Source organism: Aphelocoma coerulescens, chromosome 2 (assembly GCF_041296385.1).
Source record: "Aphelocoma coerulescens isolate FSJ_1873_10779 chromosome 2, UR_Acoe_1.0, whole genome shotgun sequence".
Lineage (NCBI taxonomy): Eukaryota > Metazoa > Chordata > Aves > Passeriformes > Corvidae > Aphelocoma > Aphelocoma coerulescens.
The window spans coordinates 110,524,674-110,547,344 of NC_091015.1; the positions used below are offsets into that span (position 1 = coordinate 110,524,674).

The 22,671-nt window shown below is 35.0% G+C and overlaps 1 protein-coding gene across 4 annotated transcripts in view; it reads right to left on the bottom strand.

Moving 5' to 3' along the window:
• CCDC102B (coiled-coil domain containing 102B) overlaps window positions 1-17,056 on the bottom strand; it is a 147,411-nt gene extending 130,355 nt beyond the window's left edge. For 3 of the 4 annotated variants that reach the window (XM_069005931.1, XM_069005930.1, XM_069005928.1), the window contains exon 1: window positions 15,212-15,279. The gene's annotated coding sequence lies outside the window, so the exon portion shown is untranslated. Of the gene's footprint in view, window positions 1-1,734; window positions 1,858-15,211; window positions 15,280-16,863 lie in introns of those variants that run through there. The other variant, XM_069005929.1, reaches the window with a different exon arrangement.
• Between the last annotated feature and the right edge of the window lie 5,615 nt (window positions 17,057-22,671).

Here is a 22,671-nt window from a genome sequence, read left to right on the forward strand (position 1 = left end):
TCACAAATCACTTGCCTCCTTTCCTAAACTGTGGAATTTCATACTAGGCAAAACTCACCTTATAATTTGCATAGCTAAGAAAAAAATTATCAAAACCCTCGTGACCTTTGGATTTTCTTTGTTTCATGAGAAAAATCAAGCATTTTTATAGGGGTCTTTATTTTGCTGTCTGCATTCCAGGAGATTTCCAGGTAATACATTCTTATATTATTTTTGAAAGTGTAGCGCTATCCTACTGTATTGTGCAGCCTACCTCACAGTGATATGACTCAGCTAGTAAATCTTGTTGCATTCTTTCTCATTATTTATCTTTTCATAATTTATTACTTATTTGGCCCAGAAGAAAAACGGTTTCTCAGAAATTTCTTTCCTATCCCAGTGCTGAGAAAATGCTGATGTTGACAGTCTGTAGAGACTAGCCACTTATTCCTCCTTGTTTTTTTCCTCTTGGTTATGCTAAAAACAAACCATACCAGCCAACCAACCAAACTACAAAAAAACCAACTTAAAAATCTTGCTCTTTCAATAGGAGATTAAGTGGTTTGGAGTAAAAAAGAAATTGCTTTTATATTGCAATATCCATTTGTAAAAAACATGTTTATATGTTACAGTAATTAGTGCTAACACCTGCATTTGAAATGCAGAAGGCCAATGCTGCAAACAAAAGACTGAAGAGTTGATAATTTTGGCATTATGATTCAGTTATGTTTCATTTCAACTGAATAGAAGTTTTTGCAGGCTTTGTTCCAGTTTTCCAGCTGTTTTCAAATTTTCCACGATTTTCAGGACATTTATTTGCCATTTGTTAGAAGCTTATGGAGAACTGTTGTTGTGGAGTATGGATATGAGAGGAGGAAAAGGACAATGAAGGACTCCCAGTTCCCTTCATGATCACTGCCTGGTGTAGTACCATCAAGCCCCACAACAACACTACACAGATGTAGCAGAGCTGCTGCCAAAACTTCATCAAGGTTGAGTCTTTCTTGTTCCTTAACCTACTTCCAGCAATTTAATTTGAATAAGCCTTATCCAAAATACAGAGATGTTGCCACCCACAAACTTGCATGAGGCCCAGTAGAGCCAAAGTAACTAAATATTAAACTTCTTCTGTCAGTTGTTAATTTAACATCTGGGTTGTGGTAATGCCTTGTTTCCTAAAGCTTTAATTAAAAAATGAACCAAACAAAACCACAGTAATTTTTAAATGCATAATAATGTAAATAAAACATACTACGTAATGTAATAAATATATAATGAAATAGTTGAAACTTTTGGATTTTTAAACAGTACAATAACTTTTTCTTACATTTTTTTGTGTCTGTCCCAAACTAGTAGATATCTACTGAAAAGCTTATTACACTTTTCATAATCAGTAGGTTTTTTCAGTGGATTTTGCTAGCATCTTTGCATATTCATTAAAAGGAGAACATGGGGAATGCACAGTTTACAAATCTTAAAAGATGGAGAAATAAGAATGGCAATATTTTTCTTTGACTGAAAATTTGAAAAACCTGAAAGATATTCATGAATCAGAATAGCCTGCTGCTGATGTTTCATTACAGGTTTGAGGTGACTTTGTCGTTTGAAATTCAGTAATATTCCCAAAAATGGAGAAATGTTAAGCTCACAGGACACTGAAAAAAGAGTCATTGGTCATGAATTCTTGCTCCCCTCCACTGTGATGGCTCAAGTGTTGAAGTGAGGCTGGGACACTGAGAGTCAGATCAAACTTACTGCTGTAATAATTGAAGTAGGCTTGATCAGTAAGCTGGTGGTCTCTTAGCCTTCTAATAATTTTATGATAGGCTGAACTTTGCCTGCGCTTTTCAGCATGGATCGATGATCCCAACTTTGTACCTAAAATTCAAAAAAATTAAGAATTCAAATAAGTCGATCTTCCTCCAGAAAATAGAAGAGCTGGCTCACTCCAAAGTGGTAAGAAAAAAGAGGTGTTTCTATTTGTATTGATTTCCCTATGTGCTTTTCAGAAAATCTAATTAAAATATGTTGTTTAGATATCTCCTTTAAGATTGCAAGAGGTAGAATAATATCATTTTTTCATTAAAAGAGACAGATCTCAACACAATCCATTTCAGCGGCTGGCTGACTCAGGATAAAAACCAAAAAAATAATAGAAATATTTGTTGGATATGTGAAACAGGTAAGAGGAATTCTATTACAAGTATGAATTATGAAAATTTATGTTTGTATCTATTTTTAGAGAAGTAGACTAAAATATTAGTTGGAAAGGAAGCAAAGATTAAAAAAATTAGAAAAATGTGTTGATTATTGTAAAAGTTCGGAAACTTTGAAAAATCTCACCATGCCAAAGGGATGATTAGGATGGACTTCTTTTAGCTTATTTATAGTTCATATCAATCTACTGTTTCACGTTCTCAAAAATACTGCAACTGATGAAATAATAATAAAAACAAGGCTAACAGTCCAACTGAAGACTTGTAGTACTGAATCGGCTGAAACTGAATCTTTAATCATCCCTGTAGTTAAAGTGATACTTAAAAAAAATTTTCTGTTCTCTGGTAGATGACCACCTCATAGAAAACATCATAAATCTACACTGAGCTCTGAAAACTCTCATCTATAAAATATCTATATATTTATATATGTTCCAGGGGGTATAATTTCTAACTTGTATGTTAAAGACAATTAAAGGAAGAAAGCTCCATTTAAATATTATTGGACACAGGTCTCTAAACATCAGAAATTGCACAAGTCTAAAACTGACAAAAAAATACTGTGTGCAGCTAGTTTAAAAGTTGCTAGCTTGAGTTGGCAGCAACAGAATAGCCAGCACAGCATATGGAGCTCAGTGAGAATAATGGCTTAATAAAAGATAATTCGATGGAAAGATAAAATAAATTAGAGAACTGGATGAAAGTGGGGGTTTTCGGATCAGTGGAGCCTTCTGATAGTTCCAGTTTTAACAACTGAGGGATAAGAAGGAACACAAAAATCCCTTTTAGTGTTCTTTTCTTAATGGAATAATTTAAAATAAGTATGAACAAATTTTAGGAAGCAGCATTCATTGTGTCAGGTGAGCAGAGTGGAAACAATATGTGTGATGATAGAGTGAGAAAAGAGAGATAATATTTCTCAGGGGAAAAAAAAGACACAGACATTTGGTGAACATGACAAGGAACATAGATCTCAACCATATTTCATAATATTGCAACTTTTCCTATTTACCTCATGATCCTAAACACCAGCAAGAAAGAGAAGAGATCTTGATTTATTATTACCAGCTATTGTTTTAAGTAAACAGCAGTTTATTCATCCTTGGTGGCACAGCTAACAAAATCACCAGGAGAGAAAAGAATTGTTGCACTTTCCTCATGTTAATACCTGCTCACTGAACTCAGCTTTTGCAGTCAGTTCAGTAGCTAGGGCAGTGCTTGAGGATACAATTTCAACATCATTTTACTAACTGAATGATTTAATCCTCAGTTACATGTCTCTTAATTATTAAGACCTCAGCCAAAAACTTTTAAGGCATTCTGTCTTTACAGAAAATGTCTGCTTCAGATTAAGCCAGTTTATTTTCTTTTGTCTAATATATAAATTGAATAGGATAAAATGAATCATAGAACTGTACGTGTTCTTTTGTAAGTGCTACTGGAAAGTCAGAACTTTCCATGGTATTGCTGCAGTTCTCCAGTGAACAAACCCTGACACAGAGAGAAGGCTTGAAGAAAATGGGCAGGGATGATGTGGTCATTATGGGAAGAATATAGGAAGTGATTTAACTCACTCCCTGAAAACTGGACTGTTTACTAAGGGCTGCTAACTACAAAGCTATAAACTCAAGAAGAGGAGATCAAATTTTGTGTGTCTGTCCCTATTGTAAAGCTGGTTTTCATTAGTCACCCTTAGGGGTTCCACCCAGTGGCTAGATGAAAAAATTTTGCTCAGTAAATAATTGAAATGTATGGTGAAAAACATCACACTGGAAAGTGATTCATGACATAGCTCAGTCTAAAAACATATCCATAAAAATTTTACCTAATTACCAAAACCCTACCTAGCAACACAGAGCCAGGTGGCTGATCACTTGGTTAGAAAAAATATAGGACAGAACTCTGAGGCAGAACAAGTACCTGGTTACAGGAGTGTCTTAGACACACAGGGATGTAGGATTTATTTCAACAGGCAATGAGAGAGGATAAAAAAGAGGAGTGGCAAAAGTTCTGGTGAAAAAAATTGTATATTTGTGCCATTTTTGTTAAACAAAGGTACAGCACATCACCAACATTCTACCAACTTCATGGAAGGTAAATTAATCTGGGAAACTTCTCGTGTGTACTATGACAAACACGTGGAGGGGGGAAAGGAATCCTTACAGGAGCAGAAATAGTGGTATTCAGAATATATTCCCTGCCTAAGCTCTCACTGGTCTCACAACTGCTTTAAGCCAGTGGCTTCCTACATCTCCCTTACCCAGACAAATACAATCTTAGCATTGATAACATTTTAAGAAAAAGGTAGGACAAGCTTGGTTTGGTTCAAATATTGTACAATGGATTTTCCAGCTACTGCATTAACCTCAAAATAGTGAGACAGTAGATCAATGGAATAAACTACTAAACCAGCAACTACACAAGAATGCATCTATTAATACTCTATGCATGGATTCTATCTGTGAGAACTTTTAAGTTGGCTACACAAGTGACAAACGCCCACAAGAAGAACCATAGATAAGGAATTCATATCAATATCTGCCCCAAATCCTGTTCAAACAGAAGTAAAATCCTTCTGAAGTCCATAAAATGAGATTGCAGTTAAATATCCAACTCAGGAGTTACCTGTGTGCCTCCCCTTTTACAATGAAAAAGTTAACAAAAACTGAAGTTTAGATTATGTCCAAGACCTGAGTGTCTTCTCTTGCAGAAAATATGACCCTACTGCATCACCATGGCAACAAATGACACTTGGAACATCTACCCAGAAATTATCCATAACAGATCCTGCATTTTTAACATTGCCCATGGAACAACTCAGGTATTGCAGATCCATGATAATGCACCTTTAAAACTAGTTACAGAAGGATTACCATCTGCAGCATCACAAGTATTGACAGTGGGTGATAATGTTACATTAGCACTAAGATCTAAAGTTAACCTGAATTTACCTATATGTAGTAACACTGGACATGAAGCTGTACGTGGTTGTGATAAAAACAGAGTGAAAGGGGTACTACAGGCATGTAAGGAAACTAATCATATGCTACTGGCCCAGAATAATTACAGCATATGCACACAATGAGGAAACACATAGCAATTTTTTCATAAACACTCCTAATAATCACTGTGCAAATCAATGGACAAAATAAAGCTACCATTTGCTCATGGCTCTGTATCTTAGAAACCAATCCTGCCTACTTCTTACTAAAAGTGCCCTTCACTTAATGCAATTGCTTTATGTACTAGAGCCTATGATTATGGCTCCAAAATTAATGACAATGAATATACATTGAACATAATCAACATATACACTCCTGCATGGAATGAAACCAGTACTGATTATAGAAACCATCTCTACGATAGTGGCTACGAAGTAATTTACCAATAAGACACAGAGGTTAAAGAGATATTATTCAAAATCTATTGGGTAAAATTGGTATATGAACTGAATTAATTCCATACTAAAATCCTAGCAAATAAATGTCTCGATATTGCCAGACACTGAAGCTAGGATAACAAAAATGACTTGGAAAATTCTTAGAGAAAAAAAAAATTAAAATATGATAGTAATGAACATGTAGCTGGTCCTAAAGTCTGACATATGCTCAGAGCAGTCCCAACGTGAGTGTTTAGTGTGAAAGCAGCCTGTACATAGAACTCAGCAGATAGGAAGAGATAAGAGCTGATATTACCTGCAGCCAACAACTCCTGCATCTTCAGGAAGCAACTACCTGGCAGTTTCTTCAGGTGATGCTAACTCATGGAAGTGCTACAGACCAAAGTTCTGGGCTGGAAAGTGTAAATGCCTAAGTTTAACTCCAAAGTTTTTGAAGCAGATTCAACAGCAGGGTGACTGATGAGGATTTTGCTTGTCAGTGTGGTATGGGGGACATTCACTCCTTGATAGAGGAGAAAGAATGAGCACTGGCATCAACAGCTTGGTAACTAGTTTGTTCATAGAGAAAATATGATTTAGAGAAATTGTGAATTAGAGAGCTTGTGAATTAGGGAAAAAATTATTAGTGAGTTCATGTGTTGGACTAGTCTGTTCAAAGACAATTCCACCATTGTTTGATGTCTTTATGTTTTGGCAGTGTTTTTTGAGGCAGAGGATTTATATTTTTTTATGTTTTTTTTTTTTTTTTTATGAGGTCATAAATTCATAAAATAAAGTTTAATTTATAAAGTGCACTGTGCTGTAAATTTGAGAGATCCAAACAGACCATGACATCATATACAGATTATCATACCTCATGAAAGTCAAAAGATAGTGCTTTTAAGACGTTTTAATGCACAGCCAAAGATGATTCTGTTTATTTTTTCTCCACAGCTATAAAACAATATTAACAATATTAAACTATATGGTATATTTTTAAGCTATGTTGTTTTCAAACATTGTATTCCTTACATGTGTCATAACTAAAAATCAGCCAAAAAATGGCCTGAGGAGACAAATACTGCAGATTGTTTACTTCCTATTAGGAGTTATGTGATATTTTTTTCCCTCCTATTTATACTTTTCTAGTTTCCTTTTAACATAAAAATATCAATACAGATCTAATTTATTTCCACAACCTGTTTTATTTCCTTCTCATGTCCAGTAACTAAAAACAGTTATGCTGTGAAAACTATAAAATATAAAGTTATGTTTTTAACTTCACAAAGAGAAGTGTATACAGGTTTGTCAGGTTTTGTTTTAGTGAGGTGGTGGTGTTGTGTTGTTCTGAGCTTTTTTGCCCAATTAGGAAATCTTAGAAGTGCCTGAAAAAGAATGGTTTCCTTAACACATCAATTTGGACAGTATGATGTCCTAAGTGTCTCTTTGAGATAAAATGAAATCACGGTGGCAATTCATTAATGTCCTGATACATAAGACTAAAATTATGCAACCTCACCTTCCTTCTATAACATATCATCTGCCTGATTTTTTTAAGTGCAAGAGACAATGTCAGGCCTAAATCTTAATTTCCAAGTTCTATAATTTTTAAAGTTCCTAAAGAACAGGATAAAAACTCAAATGCTTTACCAAAAAAAAGGATAGAACTGAAGGAAAATAAACCCAAAATGCTTAGCCTGTTTAAGAGGAAACAGTAAAGAGAGAAGTACTGAGTAGTCGTCTACATTTCTTATAGATCTAACCAAATTTACAATCTTGGGAACACAGAATATTACTATTTTCCTCATTATTTCTTTATGGTATAAACACCTTTGCCTTGAAAACAAATTAATAAATTTAATCTTGGAAGACACTAAAAAACTTCAGAGGCAGCAAATAAATAGGACCAAGTGAAATTAAGCCCTTGATAGTAGAATCTATGCAAAATTGGAGTCAGATCCCTCTTCTGAGTTGATCAGCTCTAGATGATGAGATGGAATAATATGACAGAGAGAGAAGGCAAAAGTAGAGACCCAAGTTTCAACTTGGCCTTCTATAAAAAAATCTATAAAAAAAGTTTGCTACCTACCTATCAGGCCTAAAAAAGTTAAAAACTAGAAAATAATTTCAGGAAAATGGTAGTTCTGCTGAGAAAAATGCATTTTACCACCATATAAAGTATTGTGACAAACAAAGCCTTTCTGAATTACACCCAGAAAGTGCATTATTATATTAGTTGTCCATTTATAGCTAAATTCCCAGAAGAGATAAAGGATGAGCACAGTAAAGATAGTGACTGAAAGGCAATAAACCACAGGGAGAGAAGTACATGAAAGGAGGACTCAGAAATGGCTTGGTCTTTTTTCTAAATTAGTCAGACTATCCAGAAACCAAAAGAAAATAAAGCATCACAATAATGCTGAAATAAGCATTTTAAACTGCAACGGGATTCTTGATATTCCACTATTCATTGTAGTAACCAAAATTCTGTGACTCCAGAGGAGGAATCCTTTCTATTATTAATAGTAGTTTGCTTCTTCTGAAAGTTTTAATAATTCACATGAAGACATGTAGGGTAAAATTGCAGATATGTATAATTTATATCTTCAAAAAAGAAACATGAAGTAGCCCTCAGTGGCCCTCAGGCTGGCCATGCCAGTCACATTGCCAGTTTGTCCTCATTCGCTATCCTTTTCCACAACCTATTTCAATCTTTTGAAATAAGATTTCCAACTCCACGTGTAAGTCATCCCACTCATTTCAGAGAAAATAAAACCTCTAGTGTGACAGGAATTCTTGTGAAACAAAGGCATGCTATGTAGAAGTCCTAAATACGATGCTCTGAACAAGGGGGATGGATTAGATGACCTCAAAGGTCCCTGCAAACATGATTCTCTGAGTAGTGTGATTTCTGAGAAGCTCTGCAAGCCTTTTCTCCCAGTTTTAACAATGTTGCCATGACATCCAGGAAATGAGACAAAATTAAGATCACAAATTGTGAATCTCAGAATATGCAACTTTTAGCCAAATGGGTCACAAAACACCATGTAAGTAGGGAAGAGTCACAAGTAATAAGCCCATTTTCTGACAACACTGAACTGCCTTAAAAGCAGCAATTCTGCACTGTTGTCAGGAACTAGCTGTAAGGAACATGCAAAAAGAAGAAAGAAGGCTTTATCCCCCAAATCTATTCTGCCAACGGGAACTGCAAATACGAGAACACTGTGTACAAAGGAAAGGAGTGAACAAGATAATCAAGCACTCCCAGATACTTCCCAGGCTGAAGGTCAGTTCTAAGCACAGGTGGAAACAATCCAGAAAAAATATGCCTATGACAGCAATAATTAGTGTCTTGCAGGAAACGTTTATTTCTTCATGAAGTTTCACAAAATTTAATATTTGGACTGATTTTTTTTTTTTTTTAAATGATTACCTATACCATGATTCATCTAACAATGAGGTATTATATATTTCTCTCAATGTGTGAATTGCTTCTGTAAAATATGGTGAAACTTTCTATGCCGATAGGAGAATTTGACCACAAGACTGGTAAAGTTGACAGAGCAAAAAGCTTTTAAGAGCTGAGTGGCTATTTCTTTCCACAGAATAAAAACACCCCTTAGTAAAGTGAATTTGTTCTATTAAGTTACACCAAGAAAAAAAGTGCCAATAATTAAAAGCAGTAATTTAGGACAAGAATTCTTTCACACCATATTTTACATTATTTTTGATGGCAGAGGGGTGGGGGGGGTGGTCTTAAAGCTTCTTGCTCAGAATGGAATGCTATAATTTTCTCTGAAAAAGGATGCATCAAAATAAAGGACCCGGTCCACTTTGCTGTGGTCCTATGAACTGTTTTCCCTCTTTTCCTTTTACCATTTTCTCTCCATGTCTAAATACCCATTTTAAAGTAAAATCCTCTTCAGTGTTTCAATTGTTTTTTAAAACAGAGGCATATAATATCTTTTTTAATATTATACAGACTATATACATACTGTACAAACTATATATACATACTGTAAACATATGCATTCATAAAAAAATCAACTTGGAAGGTAGTCACAGATTACAACAAAGTAAAGACTAAACAAATGTTACTCTTTCTTTCCCTTTTTTTTTTTGGCTGCCAATTTTAATAAACTCTAAACAGTTTGGATACTATTTCTTCAGATGAGAACCAGAATTATATACTTACTCTGATTTAAGTCTACTGGTTAATACAAGTGATTATATATCATTGCAATATCTTTCAAAGTCTTTTACAGCAACAAGATAATGTTTCTTCATATCTTTGTATTCAAATCCTTAGGGTTAAATATGGGTAACATAAATATTTGTACATAGAGATGTTGCCATTTACTACCCATAAGGCCAAAAGAAGTTCTGAAGTACTGCTTTAAATATAATTTACAGTACGTTCATTTCCCCAAGAATGTTTTGTTTGATTACAAACCTTTATAATATTTCACCCATAATTTTTATACATTCAAGTCTGTAGTATTGATACTCATTCCTCAGCCACTACACTTGAAATAATATATTGTATAATCAGATTATGCAGTGAGGGAAGGGAGTGTGTGTGAAACCAACAACTTTCTCAGACAGTCTCAAAAAGAAGTATTAAGAAGAAGCTAAACCAAGCATAATCCAACTAAATTCAGTAGCTTTTGAGTTCGCTTGGCTAGCTCCCCTTTGAGATTTGATTATCACTTTTTATTAGGATATGATCAATGAAAAAAAGAGGCAAAATAAGCTTCCTAGGTAGTTAGGAGAAGTATGAACTGTCAAAGTTTTAGATCCTTTCATTACAAATGACTTAAAAACAGGTTTACAAAACCTACTGTAAGCTTCTGAGTTAATCACGTTGCCAACTCCCCTAAATTCTAATCTAATCTCATTGATTCTATGTGAAGATTGGTAATCTCCATGGAATATATTGTCTGAATTATTATTAGGAAAGACAGGTTATGAATCAGAATATTAATAATAACTTCAACTGAGAACAGATTCAGAGTGTATTTAAAATAAGGCAATGGTTAATTCAGACTAATTCATATCAGTTAAACAGCTGGTCTAATAGGTATCTTCTGAATAGCATAGAGAGATTTCTTTAAAAACAATAGTAATCTGTTGTTCAAACTTGAAAAAGGTAATTGCTTCAGAAGAAGAGGGTTCACATTAATTAATACTAGTTTGGTGTACCGAAACACTACCTTTTCTTAATGCTTATGGCTAAAGATAGCAGTGAACTCTTCCCCTGATTTACAGAAACACCTATAGGCACCTTGTTCTTCAGGCACAATGAAATTTGCTCTTAATCACATTAAAATGGTATCTGGTTTTTTTGTTTGGTTTGTTTTTCAGCAGTTCTGCAGCTAAGACTAAGAACACCAAAGTGCATGACTCTTCCTCCTCTGTTTCCACAGAAAGCAGACTAAGTTAGTTTCAGTGAGTGCTTAGTGTGACGAACATTTTTTAACCCACACTGAAAGTGCTGCAGCACTAACAGGGTCATAACCCCCTTTACTGAGAACAAAGAGGATCAGCAGGTAGCTTCTTACACCACTCAGCTCAGTTACAGGAGAATGAATTGTCAGTCACCACAGAGAACCTCACAAGACTCAGCTCGATCCGAGCTGTCAGTGTGTTATTACAGGATGTGAGCTCAGCCAGTGCACACATGCACTGCCTTGCTCATTCTGGCAGGCAGCCCTTTAACATGACACAGAAGAGGATCTTGCATGGATTTCCTCTGAACTTTTCAGAAAGAGGCAAGACTACAGAAATGCAGGGAAATAATACTCAAGATATATATCATCCACAAGGCTAGATCTGCCTTTGAGTATGTAATTCGTAATTGGTTTTAGAAGTCTTTAATATTTACAAGCATTAAAGCCGGCTGTAAGTTAAAAGTCAAAGAAGACAAGAAAAAAACCATCTCATTCAGCTGGTGATTTTCATCCAGGGTATTAGTTAAACAATTTAAGATGGATGAAACATAAATATTTGCAAATAAGCTACAAATAAGCTTATAGCACACTATTCAGACTAAAGATCATTGTATCATGTTGAGTTCTCAGTGGTTAAATTCCTTTCCCAGCTGTTGATAGTATTAGGGTTCTAGAATTTAATGTTTCATTTACTTAGGTTCAAAAGTCAAACTGACTTTTTTGTGAGAGCCACTGTAACTTCTTATTGAATATAGTTGAGGAGGCTCAACTATTCCCAAACACAACAGAGGACTTCACGGATCTGTGGGATTTTTACCACATTTTTCAGACTGGGCTACAGGTCAATTCAGCTGGGTATTTTTCAGCTTCAAAAGGAAGTTAAAAAAAGGAAACTGAAGACAGACTAACCATTCTGAAGAGCACTTTACTGAACGAGAATTAGGTCAGATGCAATGCTAAAACATGTTCATCCAAACAGTAGAGGTCACTTAAATGTATAGAGAAGCGTCATTATTTAGACAAAATCATCCCAAGTCTATTCTCTAGAGTTTGTACCTCATTTCTAACTTCTTCTATGTTACTCATTTGGAAAGTGACCTTGAACTGGATAGCTTCACTTTCATTTACAGGCTCTTTTTTCTTACTAAAGAAACTCCCACTGAGTTGGAGGGGGTTGCATTTTGTTTTGGGGTTTTTTTGGTGTGATTTTTTTTCTTTATTTTATTTTATTTTATTTTATTTTATTTTATTTTATTTTATTTTATTTTATTTTATTTTATTTTCACTGAAGCATGAAGATGTAACAGCATATCCCTGAAATAGTTAAGTTTCTAATCCCTGCTTATACTCTGAGAAATTCTTCAGATTTTTAAAGTTCTTGACAGTATCTTAAAACCACATGCTTTATGATATGAGAGATCAAGAATTGTCTTGTTAGAGTTGAAATAATTTATGATCTTTTCCTATTCAAAACATGACCTACTTTTAAAAGAAATGTCATAACTTTGGGAGTAGAGAAAATTAATCATAAATATCTGATGATTTGTTTCAGACCAAGACATAAAACACTCCAATGCTTATTAGGACACAAACCAATTTTTCTTCAAAACACTACTCAGAGTCTAGAAACAAGTGATTTTCCCACCCACATAAGTAGACAAATAAGAACGCTCATGAATATTTTGTTTTCTCTGGGTCAGAGTTTTCTCTGGGTCAGAGTTTGGCTTGTTCAACTACTCTGACATAGTTGTACCAGAATTAACAATTCTGTTGTGTGGAGATGTTTTCAGTTTTATCAGAACAGTTTTAGAAGCCATATCTTCTATAATTAATTCTTTTAAGAATGTTCCTTACAAAAAGATTGCTACTTGGACATTTTAATGTAATTATTCTTATTTTTCCCTAACCAGTCTAGTGTTTTAACACCGTCTCATGTCCTTCAACAGCTCAAGGACTGCTTTGTGAGATTTAGTGATGTAAGATATTATCCTGTGATGGCTCCAACTCCACTAAATCATCCTTGAGGGAAATGGACTAAGGAATAATCCATATTGTGACTTTAACCAGAAATCCACAGTTACTACAGTGGTCACATAAAATAAATCACAAAGTATCATATGTTGTATACCAGATGTCACGTAAATGCATAGAGAAGCATCTCTGTTTATTCTCTCAGTGCTCGCTCACTGTGGGCCAATAGGTAGTCCCACTAAAACAGAAGAAATTATTTGTATAAGTGGTGACTACTCAGCATGGCAGCAGGGAAGTTGGCATCCTTTTGCAAAAATGGATACCTACAAAAGTTACAGAGAAACATTCCAGTCAACTGAAAATACATTAAAATAAATTAATTAAAACAATATGAGCTTTCATGACAATTCCTCCTGGTATTCCTCCAGTGATGTGATTGACATTAAATACAAATGGGCTTGGTAAAAAACCCAGTCTCATTTAACCCAGTGTAAATCAGACCTAGATTACTTAATCAGCATGAACAAAGAATCAAGGTGTTCCGGAGGATCATTTTCATAACAAACCAGTCAATTAAAGATCATTGTATGGACTAGAAAAAGAATAGGAGTGAATAGACTAGGTGAGACATCGGAGCAAGCTGCCCCAAGAAGCTGTGGATGTCCCATCCCCAGAAGTGTTCAAGGGCAGGCTGAATGGGGCCTTAAGCAACCTGCTGTACTGCAGGGCTTCCCTGTCCGTGGTGATTGGATTGGGACTAGATGATCTTTAAAGTCCCTTCCAACCCAAACCATTCTATGAATCTGTGAATTTATGATTCCATGAATATCAAAATGGGTTTCAATATCTACCCCTCTTGTGTTGAAGGAAATGACAGTGATTAAGCCTGTTCATTAACAGCTCCTTTAGCATATTCATTTTCAAGTGATTTATTTTTCGGATTTAGCCAAGGTTAACATTAGTATTTTATACTTAAGGTGAAAGAGTGGCCAAAATTCAAAGCTGGCCACATGCAAGCACACAAAAAAACCCAACCCCCAGACATCTAATTTCACATTTTTGACTAATCTTTTGTAGATGTCTCCGGAAGTGATATGACTAGTTCTATTAATGATGCCTAATATATTTTGGAAATTCATTTATCTTCATGTTATTATGAAAAGAACTGCTTTCAGAAACACAAATAATTTTCCTAACAGCACAGGAAATCTGAACCAAAAACTAGCAGTCTAGCTATACAATTATTTATAGCAGAGTCTGCTTCATAAAATGTTTTTAAGAATCAGTGACAACCAACACAAACAAAATGCAGCTATCTGGATAGTCAGTTGGAAGCTCATTAGTAGTAATTGCTATATATGCTTATTAAACTCATGAACACTGCTTTTGAAATTTGACCCTTGGTTCTCATTGCTGAAGGATCATCCATGGTGTCTCACACCATCTCTGACACTTGCCCTTAAAATAATGACAGACTGAATATCTTTGTCCAGCATCAACAAATCATAGTATCAAAAAAATATATTTCATTGCATTAGAATAATACCACACAGCTACGAACACATTTTTCTTATCCCAGCTTCAGATATTTTCTGAAGGAAGTTAGGATTATACAACTCATTATTGAATTGCATAACTTATGAAAATAGAAACACTGTGAAAACACTGCTTTCCAACAAAGAAAATGCAGTATGAACTTCTGCAAACTCATAACAATATTTTCAGGACACTTATGTCCATAATACCACACCCGTTAAAAGGTATCAAAGTTTTAACAATTTATGCCATTAAATATGCATTTCAAAAAGTAATTTAAAAAAAGGTTTTCAGTAGTAAAATAGTATAATCTGTGAAATTTCTGCATTTATACTAATTTCTAATCAAAACTAAGAAATAAATTTTTAACAAACTGTCACTTAGAAGATTTTAAAAACTTACGTGGTTATGGTAAGTAAGAATTCTACTACACTTGAAAAACATGTTTAATGGGATGTTAGAAGTAATACTACACGATAGTAGCAAAAAACATAGAAGAAAAAAATCTAGCTAGATATAACAGCCTCATACTTCAAATACTGTTTTCTGATCTTCAGTACTTTTTCTGGGCATTTCAGACTGTTTTCCTCCTTACCATCAGCATGATAATAACTCATACTTTATCCTTGAAGATATTTATAGAAATTAAACATTAAACCCACAATCTTAAGACCCCTTACCCTCTCAGTTTGCTGGGCTCCTCTTGCTTCTCAGTGTAACAGACACATGTGTAAACAAGAGAATTTCCTGCATCCTTTTCTCATCTACATTGTACTGGGACTTGGCCAATTGGATTATTTACAGCATTAAGGCCACTCCACAGTAACTTGAAAATGATTCTCATTGGTCAGGCATTATCAAAACTAAAACCACATTTTTCTCTCAAGTACAAGTCATTTATACAAAATAAAACTTTTTGTCATACTGTTCTTCACTAAGCATTATTTGTTCAGTATTTATTTCTCCCTCCCTTTCTAAACTTAAGACTGTGGCCCCAGTCCCCCAAATGTTATGAATAGGATGAAATTAGTTAACTGAATCACAGTACTTAAGTACAGGTCCTAGTACTCAACCAAATTGGGTGGATCCTTATACCACTACTTGCTCCTAGTATACCTCCTGAGTTTTAAATAGCCTATAATAAGACTATTTTTTCATTCAGCTAGATGATATAGCCTTGCAAACATGTATTTTCATAATTAACTCAGTAATTAGCCAGGGGTTCTTGGAAGTTATTATGAAAAACTGTAGCATTCTAGATAATCAGAGATATGAAAAGACCATGGCAAGAACAGTTAAAAAAACAAAGAAAAAAAAAGAACTTTGAAAAGTTCATTTTACATTATAATTTACAGTTACCTACTAAAATAGAAAATAAGAAATATTTCTTTCTGGAATAAAAGCCCCAACATTTTTGTTACCAACATGACAAAGCATGACACCACTTTCCCAAGCCTGATAACACAGGCTACCTAACTGGCAGGTCCTCAAGACATAAAACTGATACAGTTAAACACAGATGGAACAATTTACCATAGCTGTGAAAAGCTAAATATTTCTCATTTTAAAAAATGCCTCATAATGTACAGAATACTGAAAACGCCTGTGTCACAATCTCAGACTGAGAAGCCAGATTTCCTTTAGCTTTAAGGGTAATATCTGTACTTCCCTACTTAACATCCCAACACTTTTAGCAGCACTATAGCAGGTAGTCTTTTAATCATGAATAGTAGCTATAGCTGCATGATTCTTCTCTTGTCTGACACTAGGAGTCTTAAATTTTTTTAAAAAATTATTTTAGGGAAATGAACAAGTAAATCCATGCACTCTTTCTTGACTCAAAAAATCTATTTCACTGCCAAGAGACAAAAGATATTGTCTTCAAAAAGACAAAAGTAAAATAGGCCAAAAAAACCCTCTGTATATTTCTGTTAAAAAACCAAACCAACCAAACAAAAGCTGCAAACCAGAGCAAAAAAACTCCAAAACCCAAAGCAAAAAAAATAACTCCACACAAAACAACCTCAAACTGAAGCAAAAAAACCCAAACCAAACCTAACACCACACAAAATGAAACCACAAGTCTGTATCAAATTAAAAAAGAAACACACACACACAAAAACCCCAGCCCAACAAAACCCAAATCCAAACAATAAAATAAGGAAACAGCTACTTTATGCATTTTGCATGGCTTCTTTAGCAACTACATATATCCCATCTCCCACTAGGATACTCTCTGGCTACATTTCATTACCCATACTGAAGGAAAATCTCTTCACATTTTAAAAATCAAGCTATATACATATCATAACTTAGACTTCTAGCTACTCACATTTCAACCCATTCATGAGATTCATTTTCCACCATTCTTCACTTGCTACAATCCCTGAATGCATCTAAGAAGGCTGTTTTCCATTGCCCACATTCGAACAAAGTCACGGTTTCTAAAGAAATTGATGCACATTTCTTTTTTCTGAAAGGAAGCGAAGTAACTTGATCACAACTGAAAATGTCTTCCCAAGTGAAGATCTGTAATAGAGAATTTATCTTTCAAAAAAAAAAACACAAAGAAAAAAGTGTCAGTACAGCATGTGAAGGAACTAGTACTCCTGGAAATTTCATTTAAGTACCTTTTGGGAAGGAAAACTGTACTCTTCAAGAAAAAAGGCACAAAAAAGAATTATGTAGAATAGACAAAAAGTAAATAGTAAAGCTATAAACAAAACTCAGCTTCTATTCTGTTGCATTCTGTTGTAATCAGCAATTCTTGGAGGAATCTGGATGTTATACCATTGTTAAAAACACATCCAAATTTAACTAAAAAAATTACTGTAAATTTGGGAAGTTATCATGCTATTATTGTATCTTTATTTGCAAATATATTCTTGGTTTTTAGTCTCATTTGACCATTTACCTTGATGTTGTGTCACTGCAACAACTGCAGAACAGATGTTGTCAACATGCAAGTTTGCTAATGCATGACCTTCACATACAGAGCTGAATTGTCTTCCTAGAAGTCTCCATGTATGCAAACAATTCTTAGTTCACGCAAAGAACATTCATATATGCTCACCAAGAGAATGATGAGCAACTCTGGTCATTATTTTTGTAAGAAAATTGTACTGAGAAAATATGATAAAGACTACAGACAGCATCAATAACCTAGAACATATGTTTTCTTGTATGGCTTTAGTTGTCAATTGTGCTGTTGCACTCCTCATTAGGGTGGGATAGACTCCCTTCACTTTGAGTACATTTGAATTTTGGCAGCATGCCTGACCTGCTTTTTCCAAGATCCACAGAGAAGCATTAAGAGAACATGAAAGCCAAATTTTGAATTTTTAAATGTCAAAACTCATCCCTTTGGGGTCTCAAAGGAAGAGACCTGATCCTTTTCAGGATCACTGAGCCAGTGAAGAAGATTAAATAATTTGTCTCAGAGGAAAGTTAGAGCAAGTCTTTCTCAAAACATGGAAGTTTACAATATTTACTGTGTTGATGCAATTTCCTTAGCAGATATAAGAAATTATCATTCAAGCCAAAAACAATAAAGCACTTCAAATACAAATGGAAATGAAACAGAACATTCCTCCTATTGAAATTGGAAAATAGAGAAGGGTATGAAGCGCTAAAATTGTAGCCTTTTGAATTTGGGCTTCCTCGAGTATTCTAAAAAAACACATACATATGCCAGTTCTTATTTGTTGATGGAAATAATTTTTAATCTTACTATTTCATACTATTCCACAAAATTTCATACAAGTGAAACAACAGACATCACATTTCGTTAGAATGTATAAGAATAGGAGGTCATCCTTTACTGTACCTCAACCCAGATGTGCTCCTCTAGGTGATGAAGACACATAGAAGACAATTTGATGTAGAAGGTACCTTCAAGGCATGAAGAAGGAGAAAATAGTAAAAAAAGTCATGCAATTTTGAATCCCATCTCTACAGCAGCCTTAGCGAAGCTCAAACATATAACAAAAAAAGCAAACCTGTGAAGATATAAATAGTTACAGAAGACATAAATCAATTAAACAAAATGACCAAAACTGAGACTCCACCAAACCTCATGCACAGACTGCTCAGTGTGCGAGAGCATAGTGCAGTTCAGTTTGATAGACACTGTAGGAAAATGGCACAGGGCAATTATTTTCTAGAATCTCTCTCTAAGATTAGAAATGCAAGAAAGGGATAACATTCTACTTCCATTTTCTTTTAAGTTCTAGCACATACTAAACAAGTGATCTTAGCAAAGCTTTGCTTTTTGCAAGGTTTAAATAGTGTGTATAGGGAGGGGATGGCTATAGGGATGGCTTCTGCCAGAAACTTCAGAGCCAAGATGGACCCAGTGCTGGCTAAGGCTGAGCCCATCTGTGATGGTGGTAGTGCTTCTGGGATAATGTGGTTAAGAGGAAAAAACCCCACCCTGCACAAGAGCAATTGCACCTGAAGAGAGCAGTGAGAATATGTGAGAGAAACAGCCCTGAAGACAACGAAGTCAGTAGAAAGAGGGACAGGAGGTGCTCCAATCACTAAATCAGAGTCTGCCCTGCAGCCTGTGGTTCAGACCATGGTGAGCAAGCTGTGCCCCAGCAGCTCACCAAGGTCTGTGGTGAACCACAGATCCATCTCTAGACTGTGAAGGACCCAGCGCTGGAGTAGGTGGATGCCTGAAGGAGGCTGTGACACTGTGGGAAGCCCAGACTGGAGCAGGCTTCTGGCAGGACCTGTGGCCCTGTGGAGAGAGAAGCCCATGCTGGAGCAGGTTTGCTGGCAGGGCTTGTGACCCCACAGGGGACCCACTCTGGAGCAGCCTGTTCCTGAAGAACTGCACACTGCAGAAAGGACTGACACTGGAGCAATTTGTCAAGAACTGCAGCCTATGAGAAGGACTCATCTTGGAGAACTTCATGGAGGTCAGTCTCCCATGGGAGCGACCCCATATTGGAGCTTGAGAAGAGTGTGCAGAGTCGTCCTCCTGAGAAGGAAGGAGCAGCAGAGATAACACATGATGAACTGACCACAGCCCCCATTTCACATTGCCCTGAGCTCCTTGGGGACGAATTCAAGAATAAAATCTCCTGAGAAGAAGGGAGGGGTGGGAGGAAAGTGTTTTTAAAATTTAGTTTCACTTCTCATTACCCTATTCTGATTTGGTTGGTAAGAAATTAATTTCCCTGAGACTCTTTTACCCTGATGGCAATTGCTGAGTGATCTCTCCCTGTCCTTAAATCATGAGCCTTTCTTTGTATCTTCTGTCCCCTGTCCAGCTGAAAAGGAAAGTGATACATTGACTTAGTTGGCACCTAGTGTCCTGCCGGGGTCAATCCACCTAAATAGGCTACATGCATGCAGGATTTCATGAATAGAACTATTTATGCATGTAACTCCTCACTCCTAGCTAAGTAACTTTAAAACAGATCATAAAACTTAAAAGCAGCATCAAACAGCAATGACTTAAAAAAGTCTTGATTTTATTCTAGAATAGTGATAAAGCATAACAGGAATAAGTTTATCTCAGGCTAATACTTTGCTCAGCCTGTTAGTTTTCAGTTCTGACTTTGCCTGTGCAAGTTAATTTTGATTCACAAGTGCAAACAGTGATAGCAGATAAATGTAGACAATTTATCTTGTACAGATCTATGCTGTTGATTGAACTTCTTTGCTTCTTACAAGTGAAACAGGAAATAACTATGCATTACATTTGACGTGTTGGGCTATTAATACTTTTCAGCACATTTTGTGGTAGCAAATATGTGGTAAGCATAGTTGTGGTAGAATTACTTACATGCTTAAAGATTCTCTGTAAATATAAGCTTCATTTTCTGTTGTTCATTACACTCTTTAGTGAAAATTAACACATAACACCTGAAAATGGATTGCTTATTATAGATAAGTATACAATAAGCCTCAGCCTGGCAGAACTATTACTGATTCTCAACAACAATAAATATTAGTGGAGCAGGTAATAAAAATAAATATTCAATCTAAATTTGAAGATTCCTCTGCACTGGAAGTTATTTCCACGCGGTACCAGAATTTCAATGTTTTCTAGTTAGGAAAAAAAAAAAAATCAAGACTAGACACTTCAGTTATTTTGGATGTTCCTGATTTTATTCCAGGTGTCTCCTGACCAATTGATCTATCTTCCAACCCAAACTATTCTATGACTTTTAAAAGAAGTTATGGAACTTGCAAGAGTATGACACTCCAGCAGTTTCAGGATGAGAAATAGAAGAAAAAAGGCAAGAACAATAGATCTTTTGTGATATACATATTATTTTATACTGAATGCCTACATAAATGTTTTCCCTTTCTATGTTTTATAAATAACTAGCAAAACAGTTTCTAAGTAAAGTCTCAATAAAAATATCATTACAAATTTCTGGTATATCTGATGGAAAAAGTTCATAATTTATATTTATGGCTACAGTTTAATGTTGAAGTAATATAATAATAGCAGCAACATAATTTCGAAGAATTTAAAAAGAAATTAAATTAAGAATAAATTAAGCATTTTTCCTTTTTTTAATGAAAGAAAAAAAATTGCTTCTAGTCTGATATTTTAATATGAAAAACTAAAAGGAATTAAATCAAAAAGATATGGTTATTCTTGCCCTTCACTGTAACCTGAGTGTAAGGAAAGGTCACCCTGCCAAATCTTTTATTAACTGCACACAGGTGTGATGCTGCTGTGGTGTCAGATTTGTTCACAAATGCACTGATTATAAAGAGTTGCATAGGTGGGTGCAAAGAAGGCACAGACATAGTATGATTTCCCAGTTCATCACCCTCAAACCCCAAAATATGGCTTTGAATAAATCATACTAATCAACACATTCTTATAAAATAAATTAAGTAATTTCTACATATATTTCTAATGAAAAATGCAAAAGGTCCCATACTAAAATAAAAATTATGAAGCATCGGAGCTTGAGGGAAAATATTTTTCTTGATAAGTATTTCATATGCTTAGGTTTTGCAGTTTTTCCTCCTCAGATATCAATTATAAAACAAATGGAGGGGTTTTTTTGAAAAAGTGGACAAATACTGCAATGAAGTGTACAAGAAGCACATGTATCATCCAGCATCATGTTGGGAAGGCTGCAGGATGAGATGCTACTTTATATCCTTAGAATGTGAGTGCTATTAAAAAGTACAGCATTAGAAACAACCTTTTATTTCCCCCCTCTTCTATATCCTAAGAATAACAGTGCCTTCCACAAGGATACCCGTGCTCTACAGAAGGGATTGTAACAGCAGTGTGATGTAACTAGTGTGCCATCTGGCCATACCTAAAGCAGGAAAGTCTAAATTAGTACTACAAACACTGCCTATCCCATTCTGAAAAAAACAGTTATTTGCAATTTTTCACAGCAAATGAACATACATAATTTTCCTTTCTGATCTAAAAGTAGTTATTTTTCTTACTAGGATAGCATTTCTGCTGGTACTCAGTATGCAAACAGCAACAGTGACTGCCACATAGACCTTAATCAAACAGTTACAGGGCTGAAATGCAATGGTTTACTCACTTCTACAAAAAACACTGTCTCTCTGTCTTTAAGCCTGCCATTCTCAATAACAAAAATATCTTGTATCCTCAGCACTTTGAGTGACAAAATTTGGCAAGATGGAAGCTTCTATGTTATTAATAAAAAGAATGTTTTTATTTAAGTTTAAATATCTGGACTTCATCTGTATCTATTTCAGAAAAGAAGCTATAATAATTAGGTCTTTGAATCATCAGATTTTAAATAGCATCCGAAGAAAGATGTGTTCCTGATTTTTTTCCTGTAGTCCAAAATGAAGAAGAGCATCAGCAGCATACAGATGTTGAAAATTAGTGTCCTAGTACTACTTATAGGTCAACAGCAGTTAAAGAGGCCATAAAAAGCAAGAATGTATTTAAGATCTTTCGCTACACTCCTGTGACTATTTTGATTAGGACAGTTGTCCTTACCCAGGATTAAATGGAAATTGGAATCCAGAACACATTTATATGTAGAAAGACAAGCATGTGCTTGTTTCTTTGTTTTGGATAGGATCAGTGTAATTTTGGTTGGTTTGGCTTGCAAGAATCTCTTCTTGCAAACTTTTTACTCTATTTTTTGTTATCCTATGTTTTATTGTA